Source organism: Dasypus novemcinctus, chromosome 1 (assembly GCF_030445035.2).
Source record: "Dasypus novemcinctus isolate mDasNov1 chromosome 1, mDasNov1.1.hap2, whole genome shotgun sequence".
Lineage (NCBI taxonomy): Eukaryota > Metazoa > Chordata > Mammalia > Cingulata > Dasypodidae > Dasypus > Dasypus novemcinctus.
In genome coordinates, this window is record NC_080673.1 from 104382729 (window position 1) to 104400901 (window position 18173).

General features: G+C 37.3%; 1 pseudogene; it reads right to left on the reverse strand.

Moving 5' to 3' along the window:
- Positions 1 to 10879: 10879 nt before the first annotated feature.
- LOC101432805 (DNA repair protein RAD51 homolog 3-like) lies at positions 10880 to 14049 on the reverse strand (annotated as a pseudogene).
- Positions 14050 to 18173: the final 4124 nt, after the last annotated feature.

An 18173-nucleotide genomic window follows, 5' to 3' on the forward strand; every position in this document is an offset into this window, starting at 1 on the left:
TTCCCCCATAATTCTTAACATAATCTGCCATAACTCTCAAAAATGCTCTTGGATTGCATAGTAGTTATCTCCTATCTTTTCTTCATTTTATTATAGTTCAACTTGACTTCAATTATTTGTCCTATTTTTAAAGTTCCCCCCCCATCCCTTTATTGTTTTTCATTGCTTATACATTTAAGAGGTATAAACGCGTAAGTATGAGTGTAACCAGATTTTGTGTAGGTTCTTGACTATGCTGCAGAAATAAATTTCAGGAACACATCAGGTGAGTTAGGCCAGTAACTTATTAAGGTAGGGAGGGAAGAAAAATGGGAGAAAATAACAGCTCATGGGTCCAAGGCAGAGAGGAAGGAGCTGAAAAGTGGTAAAGCAGTCTGATTCAGAGAATACAATTTCCCACTGTAGATTATAAAGGACCAGGTTTTACTTCCGTGTTGATCCATGCATGGGGAGTAGGCAGCCAAAATTAGGGTCCAAAGGGGAGAGAGCGAGTCCAGGCCTTGTGCCTGCTTTTTGAACCATTAATTATTCCACCCCTTTGGTAATGGCAGGGGAGGAGTCCCAGCTGTTTGCTGTTTTGATTGATTACCCCGCCCATCAATCCCCTAGGAGGGCCCAATGATAAAGTCTTTGGGGGAATATCCAGGGCTTCTCCTGGCTTCAGGAGGAAATCTTGTTCTGGATGGCAGAATCTTGTGGGGGAGTCTTCCAGCAGCCATCTTGGAGTTACAGATGTCACAAGGACTTCTTACCAGGTTCCAGATCCATTTATTGATTCCCTGTATTTCTAGCCAGCTTCATAAGAGCAAGGAAGCCCTTTATATTAACCAAAAACTTGCCATTAATTAGAAATTTAATGTCAGTTTAACTCTTGTATAGTAAGGAATTTGGATTCCATAAAGAGGTCTGGCCTTTCTTCCAGCTCCTGAGGGGTGCTGAATAAAATAAAATGGTCACCTGCTCTGAACTCACTGGGAGGGAACTATTTCTGAGAATTGATTTTCAGAAGCCAAAAATAATTGACTTTTGGAAGCTTTCTGAGAAAATGGGATACGCCCTACGGAACTGTAGATAAGCAGTACTGGGTGAGTAACCAATTTGGGTCCAGTAGAGGGAGCTTATTGGAATGGGCAAGTATACCATACTAATCATGTATATCTGCTCCCAACTTTGTAAAAAAAAATCCTTAATAAAATATAAACTTAACATCAGCCAATCAGAGAATTTCTTCACTTTTTTCCATGTTCACCCTATATGAACTGCCACTTTCCACTCTCTTGGCAGAACTACTTTCTACTTTCTGAATGGGATGATGCTAGATTCATAAATTGTTCTATAAAGCCATGAGATCCTAAATTTAAAGTTGTTGCAAAGTTTTTCTTCTGGGTGAGAAACCAATTTGGGTCCAGTAGAGGGAGCTTATTGGAATGGGCAAGTATACCATACTAATCATGTATATCTGCTCCCAACTTTGTAAAAAAAAATCCTTAATAAAATGTAAACTTAACATCAGCCAATCAGAGAATTTCTTCACTTTTTTCCATGTTCACCCTATATGAACTGCCACTTTCCACTCTCTTGGCAGAACTACTTTCTACTTTCTGAATGGGATGATGCTAGATTCATAAATTGTTCTATAAAGCCATGAGATCCTAAATTTAAAGTTGTTGCAAAGTTTTTCTTTTAACGGGTAATTTCCAAATCTTTGGAATATCCTGTAATAGATGACTTTTATATTCATATTGGATCCCAGACCATATCTGATAGTTTCTGCTAATGAGCTGACCCAGGGTAAGACTAGCCATACTGGTAGTCTTAGGTAGGATGGGGGCTGGCCATGCTAGAAAGATCAACCATGTGATTAGGGTGTTGGGGTATTGAGTGAAGTCATCAGCCTGTTCTCTGGGGAGAGGGAGGAGACTGGAGATCGAGTTCAACTACAAGGACACATAGCTGGAAAATATGCTTACTAAAAATCTCTTCATTTAAACAGTTCTGGAAATTCTAATGTCTTCACCAGATCTAGTTGAACTGGTTTTCTATTCATCTAATTCTCTTTGTTTTTAGTTCCTAGAAAGACAATAACCAGACCTTTCCAGTTCTGCTTAGGATAACATCTCAAAGAAAAACCACAGAATGGCATCAGGAACAACTTATAACCCAGTAAATCTGCAACTTTTTTCAGAAACAAAAAGCTTGATATCTTTGAGTGGTGACACAGCAATATCCACCACCAACAAGGAGGAGTTTAGCATGCTTGTCATAACATAGCTTTGAGAAATTTGCTCACATTCTCCCCATGAGACCCTTTAAAAAATCCAGCCTCATCACCAACATGGCAAGAATGTATCACGCAGTCATCGCTGAATCCTTGACCCTTACTCCTTTCCTTTGTTTATAAAAACCCTGGCTTCCATTCTTACTTTAAACTGGTTTGGGGAAGATTCCTCCAGTTCTTCGCTTGTGCACTTGTGTGCACTCACCTTCTCACTGAGAGACATTTTTCACCTTTGTGGTGCTGGATCCGGCAGGCTCTTCCGCTGGTCAAGTGGTGTCAGATATTAATTCAACTAATCATTCCTGAGTAATAACCCCCCAATAGACATTCTAGGCATTGAAGCATGGGAAAGCATCCCTGATTGGTAATACACATTGACGTACTTGGGTGAAATGTTCTTTCCCCAAAAGGAGAGGAACCAGAAGCTTTTGTGAGACCCTCCAGACTTCACCTGTGTGTTTCTTATTTGCATTCCTTATGCTGTAACAAAAGTATCAGTGTAAGTATAATGCTTTCCTGACTTCCTTGAGTCATTATTGTAAAATATTGGACCTGAGAGGGTGATGGGAAATGTTAAATTTGTAACTAGTTAGTTAGAAGTGAGGGTGGCCCAGGAAGCCCCAATTGTGACTGGTGACTGAAGTAAGGACATTTTGTGAGGATTGTGACTTTAACCTGTGGAATCTTAACTGCCAGTAGTTAAAAGTCAGAAGTCCATGCATTTGGTGTCAGAATGGCATTTTACCTCTCTGCTTCATTGTTTATAAAATGCAGGGTATTAGTTTTCTATTCTGCCATAACAAATTATAAATTTAGTGGCTTAAAATGACAGAAATTGATTATCTTACACTGCTGAAAGTAAGAATTCTGAAATGTGTGTCACTGGCTAAAGTCAAGGTGTTGTCAAGGCCACATTTCTTCTAGAGGCTGTGGGGGAGAATTGATTTCCTTACTTTTTCCAGCTTCTATAGGCTGCCTGCAAATTTTAGCTTGTGGCGTCTTTGCCCAGCTTCAAAGCCAGCAGTGTAGCATCTTCAAGTCCCTTTCTCTGACTTTTCCGCCAACCTCATCCACTTTTAAGAACCTTGGCAATTATGTTGGGCCTACTCTGATAATCAAGAATAATATCCCCATCTCAAAGTCACTTAATTGGTAACCTTAATTTCATCTGTAACTTTAATTACCCTTTGTCATGTAACCTAACATATTCACGGGTTCCAGGGATTAGGACATGGGAATCTTTTGGGAAGCCTTTATTCTATCTACCACAGAGGTTATTTCAAGTCAGAGGAAGAAAGTCAATATGAATGATATTGAGATAAGTAGTTGACCAGATGGAAAATTAGAAATAACGCTATTTACCTTACTCATTATTATAATCAAATTTAGCTGGATCTGATACCAGACTAACATGGGCTTACTGCCTGATGCTAATGAAAGAGCCAATTCTGTGACGCCTGGGTTTCAAAGAGAGAAAAAGTTTATTGCCAAGCCCAAAGCAGTAAGATTAGTTGGTCTATGGGCCTAAAATCTGTCTCTCCGAATTGAAGAAATCTTTGGTGTTTTATAGTATTCAAACAAAGGTAGGCAGGCTTAGGATAACAAGCAAGGTGTTCAGTTCTGGGCTGACTCATGTTACTTCATTAATAATCATTAAGTGGCTATGTGCAGGAGCACCAGATTTCAGGGGGCTACAAAACAAGATAAGGGGATACAAGTGAGGCCAGGCAGGAGTTGTCTTGTTGCTGTTGTTACAAGGTAAATATAATGTAGTAATAAAACATAGCACCAGCATTAAAGAAATAAGGCATTTAGGTTCCAGCAGTGAGATAACATTTATAGATACTTGCTTCTGGCTATGTTACAACATATCAGAAAGTTAGAGAGTATCTGTTGTAGAAGTGGAGAGAGGTTCAATTATTTGCACATAGAAAGGCCAGGACTCAAGGATGATTTTGAGAGGGAAAAATGATTTATTGATGGCTGGCTGGACTCGGGAGCTTTCTGTTTCAAAGGGACCTTTCTGTTTCAAACCCGAGCCCTGAACAAGAATTTTGGGTTCTTTTTATACAGAGAGGAAGGGTCAAATTGTTCTTTGTTTCAGTGCTCAATAGGCTTGAATTAGAGTATATCGTCCACATCCTGGGTAAGCTTTTTGCATGGACCTTATACATTCTAGATAAGCTTTTAGCACATTTGGTTTGCATTTTCCCTGAATATTTAAAGACTTTGCATTGTTAAACTGTTTCCTGGGACTGGAGTTGTTGCCATGGTCACCAAGGGCAGGACTGCAGCCTCTTACCATATCACACCCACAAGTCACAGACAGCTTAGGTTATCTGCAAAGAGATGAAGAGCCTCCCACCCATAGCCCACATCATATCTAAATAGTGATTTAGCAGCTAGAATGATATTTCTTAGCTCTCTGTTACAGATAAAGGCATAAGTTTTACTGAACAAAATCAAAGTATATAAGAAGAAATATGGGTAGACATTTTTTAAAAATCATGAAAATTAGAAGCCACTAAATGAAGAATCCTAAAGTTACTGTATAAAAATTGTATGGAAAAATCATCAAGAATATAGTAAAAAGATGTAAGACCCAAGCTAGAAAAATGTTTGCAACACATTTGCTAAACAAAGGGCCAGTATCCCTAATATACAAAGAACTCTTTAAATCAATAGGGAAAAAGTAACCACCCCAACAGAAAAATAGAAGCAGGCAAACACAGGACAGTCAACAGAAGGAGGATGAACGGATACCAAACATGATTTTTTTTTTTTTTACTTTAAGCGTGTTTGATTTTATAAGTCTGAAACAAATATAAAATGTAGTTTTCATAATAGGTAAGTTGTAAGAGTCCTTCCTAATCTATTAATGATTCTAAATTTTCTAAGTATTCTGTGAGATTGCTATATGAGTCAATGAAAGAAATTGGTACATGAATACTGCATAATACATAAGAATTTTAATTACAGAAATTACCACAAGTTTTTATATTTTCAAAAATTCAAAGAACTAAATTGTTTCCATGGGATACATTGAAATATAAAAACAACATCACAGTGATTACTTTCTACTCCTAATTCAGAAAGTAGCCCAATTATCATATATTAACATTTAAGACGAGATTAGGGTGAGGAATGTTTATACTTTCAGAAAATTATTTAAATTAAAAATTAAAAAGTTTTTTCCATGTTAATTAGTCAATGAGAGTATTATCACAATGGTGTGGTAGTCAAGAATTACAATTTGGTGAAATGTTTTAAATTAAGTTCTTTCTACCTCTTTATAACTTGTTGGTTTTTTAAAAATGCAGTGGCAAAATGCAAATGTTTCTCATAGGAACCTTCATATTCAAACTCAAAAATATTCTCAAATCCTGTGGGATTTATTATGAACATTAACCTTGTCTTAATTGTTTTCTCAAGTGGGTGTGGCCAAAGTGGAAGCTATTTAAATAATACCATGTTTTTTTGTCAATTTAAATAAGACCATCCTTGGGGGAACAGTTTTTAGATTTATTATTTTATTAAGCCAAATGCTAGAAAACAATATTTTTTAGCCAAAATAGATAAAAATAATTATAGCTTTCAAGTTTCAGACAAAAGAAATATATTTTTGAAATTAATTACCTAGTTCCCAAACAGAGAGAATGATTTAAAATGATAATGCAAAATAATTTTACTTTCATGGTCTTGTATTGCTCTTTTAACTTTAACATTTTGGTTTAAATTTTGAGCAAAATTCATTTGATGTGCTTGTTTTCTATCTGTTCTTTTCCCTGAAGGATTTTTTTCAGAATATTGCATCAGCCTGTGTTTCCCAGGTTCCCATATCAGGGAATTTGAATAGACACTCCCCAAGAGATTATAGCTACAGAGACCTCATTATCTAAATATATTTGGCTTGAACATATGCCCTAGGATTTTGTATCTGTTTACCATCATACCTTTTCTGATCTCAATTATCAAGGTAGTTCAATGTTTTCTATAGCCATCGTTTTTAGTAACCAAAATGAAAATATTATTTTAAAAAAGATACACCTATCATCAGAAATGCAATTTATTCTATCTTTACTGGAATTGTAATGATTTATCTAATTGTGCTTTTACATATACATTATATTCTATTTCTTACAGATACTTGGAGTGTTTTAGTATATAATTTCCCACAAATTTTCTAATTAGATGTTGCTATAAGTGAATTCTCCCCTCTAAATGTGCCATAGACCCCATCTGCTATAAAAGAGATATGGGTGCCTATAATCTTCAAACTGTCAACACTCATAGCAAAGTTGTACATTACAGAGGCAAAATTATTCTTGTCATCTCTGGAAGCACCTCTATTTAATTAATTAAGATTCCATAACCTTTCTCATTATCTAGGTTTTCTTAGCAGAACTACCATGTGTTTGCTGGATGGTTGGGGGCCTTGTGAATTCATGATCTTTTAGATCTGCTAAGATCTTTTTAAACTGCAGATAGATGTAAAACTTATTTCCTTTGTAGCCTGGGTTATAATATTTTAGGTTTATCTTAATAAAAAAAATGTAGGGTATGTATGTACCAGTCTCTGTGGTGTGTATGCGTTTGTGTGTTAAGGATGGTTTGGGTCTGGAAGGTGTGAGGTGTCAATTTCATGGAAGTAATAAGACTTCAAAAAGGTCAGTTGCTGTCACCACCCCACCAAGAGTAAGAGGAATTGGGTAGTAAAGAATCTGGATGTGGATAGGGAAAACTATATTCTTTCTCTCCCAATGACTTCAGTTGTGGGCCTTCTGTATCCATGGAAGATGTACCAACTCCTATTCCCACTTGAAAGCCACCATGGTTAGGTAATAAAACTTGCAGGCCTGGTTCACAGACCACAAGAAGACAATGGCTGAGGAAATTGAACCGTATTTCATTGCAATGATTCCCAATCAGTGTCAGACCCTAGCAATGCAGAAAGACCCAACGAAGTATGATTGGGGGGGCATAAAAGGAGCTGGAGCCTCCCAAGCAGGGCCATCTCCCTACTGCCCAGAGTAATTAGGTTCACCTTTCATTAGATCCTAAATTTTTTATTGCAGTGATCACAACTGCAGTAAGTACAATTACAGTTATATCATTATGTATATAATTATTCTCCCTCATTAGATGATAGGTTCCTTTAAGCAGAGAACATGACAATCTTACTGCTTCAAATCCAGTGCCAGGAAATTTGTTGGATGAATTAATCCTTGTAAGTTGTGTAGAGGAAAACTGCCCTACAGAACCTTCAAGTTGTATATGCATGAAATTAAGCTTACTAATTTAACTTCTAGTCCCTTGTCCTTCAAATCTGCTTTTCTTCTTGTATTCATTTATATGGTTAATGGTATTAGCATTTGTCTGGGCTCCCAAATTAGAAAGCTCAGAGTAATCCTGCATTCTTCTCTTGAATGTATACCTAATTGGCCTTCAAATTTTTTCATTTTGCTTTAGATTGTCTCTAGATTCTGATTTTTCTTCTCCCTTTATAATGACTTGATCTTTTTTTTTTAATTCTGGAATTTTTTTATTGTATTCTAGTTTATTCCTTAAACATTGCTCACAATCCTCTAAATGGATTTTAATTCCTATTAATGGGTCACAGCCAACCGTTTAAAAAAAAAACGCTCTGAAACATCACAAGGGCAGGGAACTTTCAGATCATCTAGTCCAAGCACTTCACATTTACAAGGAGGAAACAGACTCAGAGAGGTTAAGTCATTTGCTTAAGGCCACACAGCTTGTAAGTGGCAGTGCTTGAATTTGAACCAAGATCTGACTCCAGGACGACTGCTTTTAAAAAAAAATAGTAATAACTGTCTCTTGAATTCTCACTATGTGTCAAGCACTGTGCTGAGTTCTTTACCACACACTTCACTTAACACTGCAATCGTCTGAAACAGATAGGATTATTCCCATTTTCTAGGTGAGGAAACGGGTTTTCAGAGTGGGGGACATGACTTAGCGTGCCACATGGTCAGCAACAGTCACGGGGCTTGTCCCCAGATCCAGCCATCCACAAAGCCCGTGCTTTGATGTTCCGGAAGTCTATAATGACTTGATCTTAATTCAGGCTTTTATTATTTATGACCTGAAATAAATTGCAACAGCCTCTGAACAGGACTTTCAGCCACTGCTTTCCACCCATTTCAACCTACACAATACCATCAGTGGGATTTTCCCCAACACCAGTGTCTGAGCACCTATCTGCTTATTTTTCATTGGCTCTCTATTAACTAAAGAAAGTTTTAAATCACTTAAATTGCAGTCCTCAGTGGGAGGGATCTATCCCTAAATTTATTTGCAAATCTGTGGATGCATTTCCAATTATCAAAAGACTGGAGGCACTACTGATTTCTATTGGGCAGAAGAGGCCAGGAAGGATAGATGTCCTGCAACGCATCGACCTTCTGGACAGTTTTCAATTCACATCCTGCATAGTTTTCAAATGTTTCCCCAGAAATTCATTTAAGTGAATTCAAATATTTATATAAACATTTCCCATGAATGGAAGTATTGTGTAAATTGAGGAACAATGTACTTTTTAAAAAAAGTTATGCACCATCATTAAAAACTTCCATAGAAAAATTTAATGATGTGAAGAACATGAAGATACATTAGTATTTTTAAACAGGAGGTTACAAAATGTTATAATTTCGTTTTTAAAAAGTATGTGTATATATATAAATATATTTTTACATTTCCTGTAACTGTTTTATAAGTAAATAATACACACCTTTCGAGCAATAATAACAATCTAAAAAGGCTGTGGTATGAAATTTATTTCTTTTTAAGTTGCAAACAAGAAGAAACACATCTGGCTTTGGCTGTATTTAGGGTCCTATAGTTCTTTTAAAGTATGTATTGGGAAGTGGACTTGGCCCAATGGCTAGGGCATCTGCCTACCACATGGAAGGTCTGCGGTTCAAACCCGGGACCTCCTTGACCTGTGTGGAGCTGGCCCATGCGCAGTGCTGATGTGTAAGGAGTGCCATGCCACGCAGCGGTGTCCCCCGTGTAGGGGAGCCCCATGCGCAAGGAGTGTGCCCTGTAAGGAGAGCTGCCCAAGAATGGTGCTGCACACACAGAGAGTTGACACAACAAGATGATGCAACAAAAAGATACACACAGATTCCTGGTGCAGCTGATAAGGATAGAAGTGGTCACAGATGAACACACAGTGAATGAACACAGAAGAGCAGACAACTTGGGGGGAAGGGGAGAGAAATTTTTTTTAAAGTATGTATTAATCTGCTTTAAAAAGAGATCCTACGTTATCTGATGCCTGGTAACACAGATATTTATTATTCACCACCTGTCCACAACTCTTAATTTTATGATTGGAGCAGATGGAATATAAAATGATAGGTAATTTTTAAAATCAATTTTAAAAAATTTAAAATCACAAATTTTTAAAAGACATGTAATAAAACATGCTTTAAAGCCTTCGAAGATAAGATAGTTACAATCAGTTGTCCCAGTAGTCATTTGAAATTAATCTTATATAATTAGCGCGACCATACCCCTGATCTGCTTTGGGTTGTTCTAGGTTATGCTCATTGTCCTGCATAGTTGTTAGCATGCCCCCTTTCTCTCTCAAAGCCCTGGTTAACTATGGTTATTTTATATAATCAATTGCAGAAGAGTTAATGTTGAAGAAATTTTATAAATTTAATGTATACTATAGTACAGGAAATACATGTCACTAAAATCTTGAAAACATGGTTATCACAGTACGTAATATTAAATTATTTAAATAATTTTCTTTTCCTGGGAATCAAAGTAAATTTTAATGAATTGAAAATTCCCAGAATAACCAGGTGCCCAAATATCTTCACATGTTTTTGAAAACACTCAAGAATGAAAATTTTTTAAAAATTTTTTCAAATAAGGTTAAGGTTATTCAAAGGAAAATGACAATATGCCTAGAATTGTAGAATGGATCATACTAGTTTTCAAAAATGTAGAAATAAATAATTGTGAGTTTATCAACCTATCCCAGGAGACATATGTTCTGGACAATTTATGGATGAGAAAATAGCCCCAAAGACATTTCCTTAACATTATAAAACAACATAGATGATTAAACAAATGGCTTACATTTTAGGATAGATGTTACTAAAATCAGTTTGACCAGTTAAAATTTTATTTTACCCATAAAACTGAAGATAATGATATACTGACTCATGATGCTGTTCCTTCTCTAAAACAAAACAATCTGTCATTTTAAAGAGTTATCAAAGTTACATTAAAACAGAGAACAAAAGATTTTCTAGGCAATTGTCAAAGAAGTGTGCACATTCTAAATGATAAATTCAGGTTGGCCACATAAGATCCTCCTTTGTGAAACACAATGCCTATATCATTGCTACTGAACATTATGGAAAATGAAAACAGAACAGAATAGCAGAACAGTGCTTTAAAAGAACTTTTTCAAAGAATCAGATTCCTTTATTATTTTTCCCATTCACTTCTGTATATTTCTGATTCATTCACACCATAATATGTGTTTATATTTTAAAGTAAGGAGTCTACTACTTTTACACATTGAATGTCAAGGCATCAATGCATTTGCATACTTTGAGATTAATCTTTGGATTTCTGTTCATCTTCTGATTCTTGTGACCGTTTCTGGCAATTCAATGAAGTTTCTATTGGCAATGAACATGTGTAGCAACAACAGCATCTCTAAATCCCTACAATGTGATTTGAAACAGCACTGTGGATTCCTTTTAGCTTGATTTATACAATGTTGCCATCCTAAAGCAGGAACCAGTGAGGCCTGATTTCTATCAAAATTTGTTGTCATCTGATTGGTTAAAATTATAGCCAATCTATGATTATTTGCAAGACAGATTAGTACTGTGATAGGTCATCAAGGTCATGAGGAAAAGGAAAAGCAATACCATCCACTATCATTAATCAAAACTTTGAGTGTTCTGAAAGAAAGTCTGGAAGGAGATAATTTTTTTTTAAGGCATTACCAGGGATTGATCCCAGAACCTTGTACATGGGAAGCAGGCACTCAACCACTGAGCTATACCTACTCCCCTGGACGGAGATAAATTTGTACTAAAAGTCCCGTGTAACCACAACAACATAAACAATAAATATGGGAAAGAAATATTTTCAAGAGTGAAATCCTCCAAAGCTTTTTGGTGTTTCTTTCCTGTGTCTATTCCTGCCATAAGATGCAGATGTTGAATGCAGACAGTAGCAAGATCTACCACTCTGTCAATGGTAAAACTTTCCTCTGTATCGATAAAAATAGCCTTACCTGTCACTCCTCCAAAACATTCTGGTATCTGCACATCTACTGCCAAATGCATATGTAACTGTGTTTTTCCAACACCAGGTGCACCACAGATTTCTGTTGTTTTTGTTAAGGGTACTCCACCACCAAGAATATTATCTAGTGGGAAGCAGATTTGGCTCAATGGATAGAGCGTCCACCTACCACATGGGAGGTCCAGGGTTCAAACCCAGGGTTCCTGACCCATGTGATGAGCTGACCCATGCACAGTGCTGATGTGTGCAAGGACTGTCATGCCTCCTCAGGGGTGACCCCCACGTGCAAGGATTCCATCCCGTAAGGAAAGCCGCCCAGCATGAAAAATGTGCAGTCTGCCCGGGAGTGGTGCCGCACATATGGAGAGCTGATGCAGCAAGATGACGCAACAAAAAGAGACACAGATTCCAGGTGCCAATGATGAGAATACAAGCGAATGCAGAAGAATACACAGCAAATGGGCACAGAGAGCAGACAATGGGGGGGGGGGTGGTGGGAGAGGAGGGGAAGAGAAATAAATTAAAAATAAGTCTTAAAAAATAATAATATTTAGTGTGAACAGATGGTAATTATGAAACCCTGGGATGCTCCTGCTCAAGAAGTTCCACTGCTGTACACTTTTTGCCTGTCTCAGATGTACCAGCATTTCTTGGTATATATAAGAGACATTCTCTTTTTATAATAAGTAGAGTTTCTAAGTCTTCCTCTTTAGCTATTCCAACTTCTTTGCTGAGCTCTGAGGAATTCACCTCCAGGATTTCCTCAGCAGTCTGGAACCCATGGAAACTAATTTTACCAGCACTGCCGTGGACAGTGGGAGCCTCCCTAAATTTGGCTGCATTTTGAGGCGGAATACTTGATGGCAGTTCCCATGTGGACAAACTCTGGGGAACAATCTGTTTTGTTCTGTTCAGAACCTTACAAAATTTGCTTGCCATTTTGCAGGACTATGCCACTGTTGGCAGGTGCTGCTTGTGGTATTTGAGTTACCAGAAATACACCTGCATTTGTGGTTGTCACATTTGTGGTGTGTCTACATATAGACACAGGCATCTGAATACTTCATGCTTTCCAGTGTACTTGTGCCGAGCATTGACTTGTTGAAATACATATTATTTTTATTATAAATTAGTTTCCCTTTATTTCTCTCTTATATGACATTAATACAGGGATTTTTTTTTTTAAACCAAGTGTAGGTCAGTTATCCATGAATTTCATTTGAGGAGAGAAAATAGTTAATAGTAAGGATGGTTGGACTTAAAATTATATATAAGCAAGTCTACAGATTTATTCACACTATACTCATGTAAGCAAAGAAAAATCAAGTTTATTTTCTCTAAGAGTGATCTAATATTTCCTATAAGCCCTTACTCACTGAGTCATGGGTAAAAGAAAATCTGAAATTTAATCTAAACCATTATGTGTAATCCAATAAAATAATTGTATTTCTCTATGTAAATGTGTAGTCTCTTAAGGTAGAATGTCCTGTTTCTTCTCCCTCCTCTTTTCTTCTCCAGAATCCTTGTGGTGGGAGGAGGGGGGAGTACAGCTTACATGATCTTGTCGTGGTAAGGGAAGGAGATTCTGGTCCCTTATTAGGTGACCTCACCTGGCCCCTTGGCTTTAAATACCATCTATATGCTACAAATGTCCTGCAGAGTGATCTCCCATCTTTAACCCTAAATTCTCTTGCAGTGGACTTGTATATTTGACTCCCAACTTCATATCTTCACGGATGTCTAATTGGCACCTCAAACTCAACAGGGCTAAAGCAAAATAATTTCCTCTCCCCAATTCCACTTACCTCCCACCAGACCTTCCCTATCTCAGTGAGTGCCATTGTACCCATTTTTCATAATAACAGCACAAAACAACAAATTCCATTCCTCTCTTTGCCTCACATCCCAATTTGATCCATCATTAAGATTACTGGCTTTATTTCCAAAACATATGCCAAATTGATCAGTGTTCATCTCCACTGTTAAAACCCAGCCTAAGCCTCTTTCATCCCCTTCGGGACTACAGCAACAGCTTAACTGATCTTCCTGTTTTCACTTTTGTACCGTATGACTAGTCCATCCTTTATGCAGCATCCAGAATTATCATTTAAATGTATAAATCAGATCAGATCACTCCCGTTCATGAATCGCTTCAGTGATTCCCCATTGTAACCAGAATAAACTTCAAACTCTCTACCATAAAACCCAAACTAGACCCTCATCTTCTGGCCTCAGCCTACCTCTCTGACTTCATCTTCTACTACCTTCCTCCTCATTCACAATGCTCTAACTCATTCTAGAGCTTCCCCTAGATTTGCATGTACTGCCTCCTTGTCACCATTCAGGTCTCACATCAAAAGTCACTTCATCAGAGGGCTCTGCTTGTCTTGGTCATCTCTGTATGCCCACATGGCTGACTGGTTAAGTTTTGCTATTGAAAGGCTAGATGCATATTCTCCCTGGACCATTGCGGTATGATATTTAGGGTGATGTGGTAGTACTCACTGCTGAAACCTGGCCATTTTCACTGCTCTTTAAAGTCCTCTAACAGAGTGTCCTCTCTAATGACCCCAGGTTATACCTCTACACCAACACTTACATCACCCTCAGGTTTCCTCCGTGAAGTATTCTGGAACTTTTGGGGTCCTTGTAGGACATGTGCAGGCCATGAGAGGACCAGAGATGGGCCGCAGGTCTATTTATGTGACCATCATCTACCACCACCTCCACACCATTGTTCCCTTGCCACGTTGGGCATTATGCTGAGTAAAGTCTGGGGTTCTCTTAGGCCTGTGGCCTTCCCAACACTTAGATTGAATGTGTTTGGCCTTTGCAATTTTATTTTTATTTATTTATCTTTAAAATGTTTCTAAATACCTTTCTTTCTCTATCTGCATCTTCAATTCCTCTTGCTGAAAGGGGAATGAAGGAGGCTCTTCCCTCTTAACCCCTGTCCTGACTGACTCTCCTTTATGCAAACTATAGAGGCTGCATTTTGAAATATTAAAGAAACATCAAGAAATTAAGTTAATCCTTTTCTCTCTCTTACAAAACCTGGTTCTCTCAATTACTATCTTCCTAAAGAGGTCAAGCTTGAGACTCAAAGCTAATCAAAGGCCACTCTATTCTTTCCCATTCCCTGGGTTGATAAGTTTCATAGCTTGACTTTGGAAATAGAAGAATCGATACTTTAAAATTGTATCAATTTGGTATTTGAAAATTATTATCTCTGCTACATGGGCAAAGTACATCACAACCTGCTCTTAGTCAACTTATATCATCTCATCCTAATTTCCTACTATATTCCATCTGCTGTACAAATCTTCTTTAGACACCATAAATTGATTACCATTTTCTGAACAATATACTTCCATGCATTAGCACAGCTGTTTATTTCATTTCATCTAGAATATCTTTCTCGAAATTATCCTCAGTCTCACAAAGTCTTTTTTATCCTTACAGATTTAGCCTGAGTGTGACCCCCCAGCAAAGCCTACTCTGACCACCTTGTCTTCCATAATGTCCTGGCAATATGTAAATATTGCCACTGTAACATGCATCATATTATACTATAGTTATTTCTGTATCACTAGTGTGTTCAGTACTTCAGTACCAGGCAGAGTTTCACCCATCTCTTTATCATTTGCCCCTAGTATTCTGACTAGGCATAGCTCTTTGTTCTTATTTAATTTAGACAGCAGAACAAATTTGACTTTATGAAGGAAAAGGTACTGAATTCCTACAATGATGTAATTCTTTTTACTTTGCTACATGAAAATGTGAAAGCAACAAAGAGTAAGAGATAAGGTTCTTTTATGAATCTAAAATCCTTTCTCACATTACCTCTTTCCTGTTTTTAAGCAAAGGATAAAGAATTCATGTGAGGCAGAAAATTATGATGGATTTTTAAAAATCTGTAATTTTATACAAACCACAAAAATAATTATAAACAAATTAAAAACCCACATACTCTGTTCTACATTAATGAGCCATCAGAATATTTTAGATAAAATAAGATATTCTAATCATGCTTCAATGAATATGCTGAACTGGAGAAAGATAGAAAAGATCAAAATAATAACCAAGTGTACAATTTTAAATACCAATTAACAACAGAATAAAAGGATTTTGTTTTATGAAAAGAAAGAGTCAGAAAACAAGCCTGCAGAATTAGTCCTATCTTTTCTTCTTCATTTCCTTTCATAATGAAATAAAAGCAGGACTTGTCTATCACAAGCAGGGAAAGGTATGTGGAAAGAATGCATGTAAAAGTCATTACTCAAGGGAAGGCCGTGTTCTCAAGAGGTTATATCAGGAGGCTGGACATCTTTTCTTTAATGATTTTTAAACAAAACATTTTTGCTAACCCACCCCCACTGTAGCCTTGTGATTATTTTCCTATTTGAGCTTCAGATTCAGAACATATTGCTTCTTTACTTTTGCAAAACTCAGCAATGAAAAATGTTGCATTTTCTTTAAGTGATTATGAGAGCATGCCTGTGAAATATTTAGGTTTTTCACATAGGTAATGGGTTGCATAATGCCTCCCCAAAATTCATGTCCACCTGGAACCTCAGATTATAACATATTTGGAAATAAAGCCTTTGCTGATGTAATTAGTTAAGGTAAGGTCATGTTAGATTCCGGTTGGCCCTAAATCCAATGACAGGTATCCTTTTAAAAAGAGGAGAAGACAGAGATACACGGTGAAGAATACCATGTGAAGATGGTGACAGAGATTAGAGTGATGTAGTTACTAACCAAGAGATGCCAAGGAGTGCCAGGAGCCACCAGAACCTAGGAGAAGTTAAGGAAGGATTCTTTCTGAGAGGTATTGGAGAGAGCATGGACCATCTGACACCTTGATTTTGTGCTTCTAGACTCTAGGATATGAGAATAAATTTTCTGTTCTTTTAAGCTATCAACTTTGTGGTAAGTTGTATGGTAGCCCTAGGAAACTAACAGAATATAGTAGATAATTCTCATTCTCTTACTTTATCTTAGAATGCAGAGAGGACAGGGAATTGGTGAGGAGAATAATGTTTATTTCAATATACTTTCTCATCACTGTTTGCAATAGTATAATCCACTTGTTTCTCCTCCCCCTATTGGTAATTGATTTTTGGAAGACCATTTCCTGGGGAATTAAGGAGTCCTTGCCAATCATCCCTGAAATCATCTTCAGGGATATCCCTGAATGTTACTCGAGCGGTGGCATTCATATCAGTGTCAGTATGCAGTAGATCCATGCTGTGTACAATGCAAATGGTTTTTTGTTTCATAAAATGCAATTTCATCTAAAAGCATTATTGAATTAGTAGTAGTTGTCTATTATTATGTTTTTTTCTGCATCAATAGATTTTTAAATTACAACTATTATTCTATCTGTGGCTATGCTTTTTCCTTATATTACAAATATTTTTAACCTTGCTGCTTTAATAAATCCGTAGTTTGGGAGTCTCTTTTATCTTTGTGTCTCATTTGTCACCCACACCAATTAGTCTCAAAGCTCTGCTCATCCCATCTTTATACTATCTCTATCTGCCTTCTCTATAACAGCCACTTTACTCTGGGCCTTCATGACTCTGCCTACGATGAATGTAAATAGATTACTATGTCATTTTGTTTCCCACTTCTTTGGATTCCCGTTTATTTGTGATAGATGTGCAGTTTAATATTTGCATAGTAATTTTTAAATTATTTCAATCCCCTGATTAGGGACTTTTCTTGTCTTCCTTTTATTTGTAGAATTAAACCCAAGTTTCTTAGCCTTTTATTCAAATATCTCTGTTGACTTCTTTTTTTTTTTGAGCATTTTTTTAATTGTATTTCTTTGAAGCCGTATAGATCACAAAAATGTTACATTAAAAAATACAAGAGGGAAGCGAATTTGACTCCATAGATAGAGTGTCCACCTACCACATGGGAGGTCCGGGGTTCAAACCCAGGGCCTCCTGATCTGTGTGATGAGCTGGCCCACGTGCAGTGCTGATGCGTCCAAGGAGTGCCATGCCATGCAGCGGTGTCCCCTGCATAGGGGAGCCCCATGCACAACAAGTGCTCCCTGTAAGGAAAGCCGACCAGTGTGAAAAAAGTGCAGCCTGCCCAGGAGTGGCGCTGCACACATGGAGAGCTGATGCAGCAAGATGATGCAACAAAAAGAGACACAGATTCCTGGTGCCACTGGCAAGAATACAAGTGGACACAGAAGAACACACAGTGAATGGACACAGAGAACAGACAACTGGGGGCAGGAGAGGTGTGGGGAAGGGGAGAGAAATTAAAAAAAAAAGTTAAAAAATATATATATAAGAGGTTCCAACATACTCCACACCCACCCCTACCCCACTCCTCCCACATCAACAACCTCTTTCATCATAGTGGCACATTCATTGCATTTGGTGAATGCATTTTGGAGCCCTTCTGCACTGCATGGATTATAGTTTACATTGTAGTTTACACTCTCCCCCAGTACATTCAGTGGGTTATGGCAGGATATACAATGTCCAGCATCAGTCCCTTTAATATCATTTAGGACAACTCCAAGACTTTTTCTATTGTATCTGTCATTTTGAAGTGGGCAAATGGACTT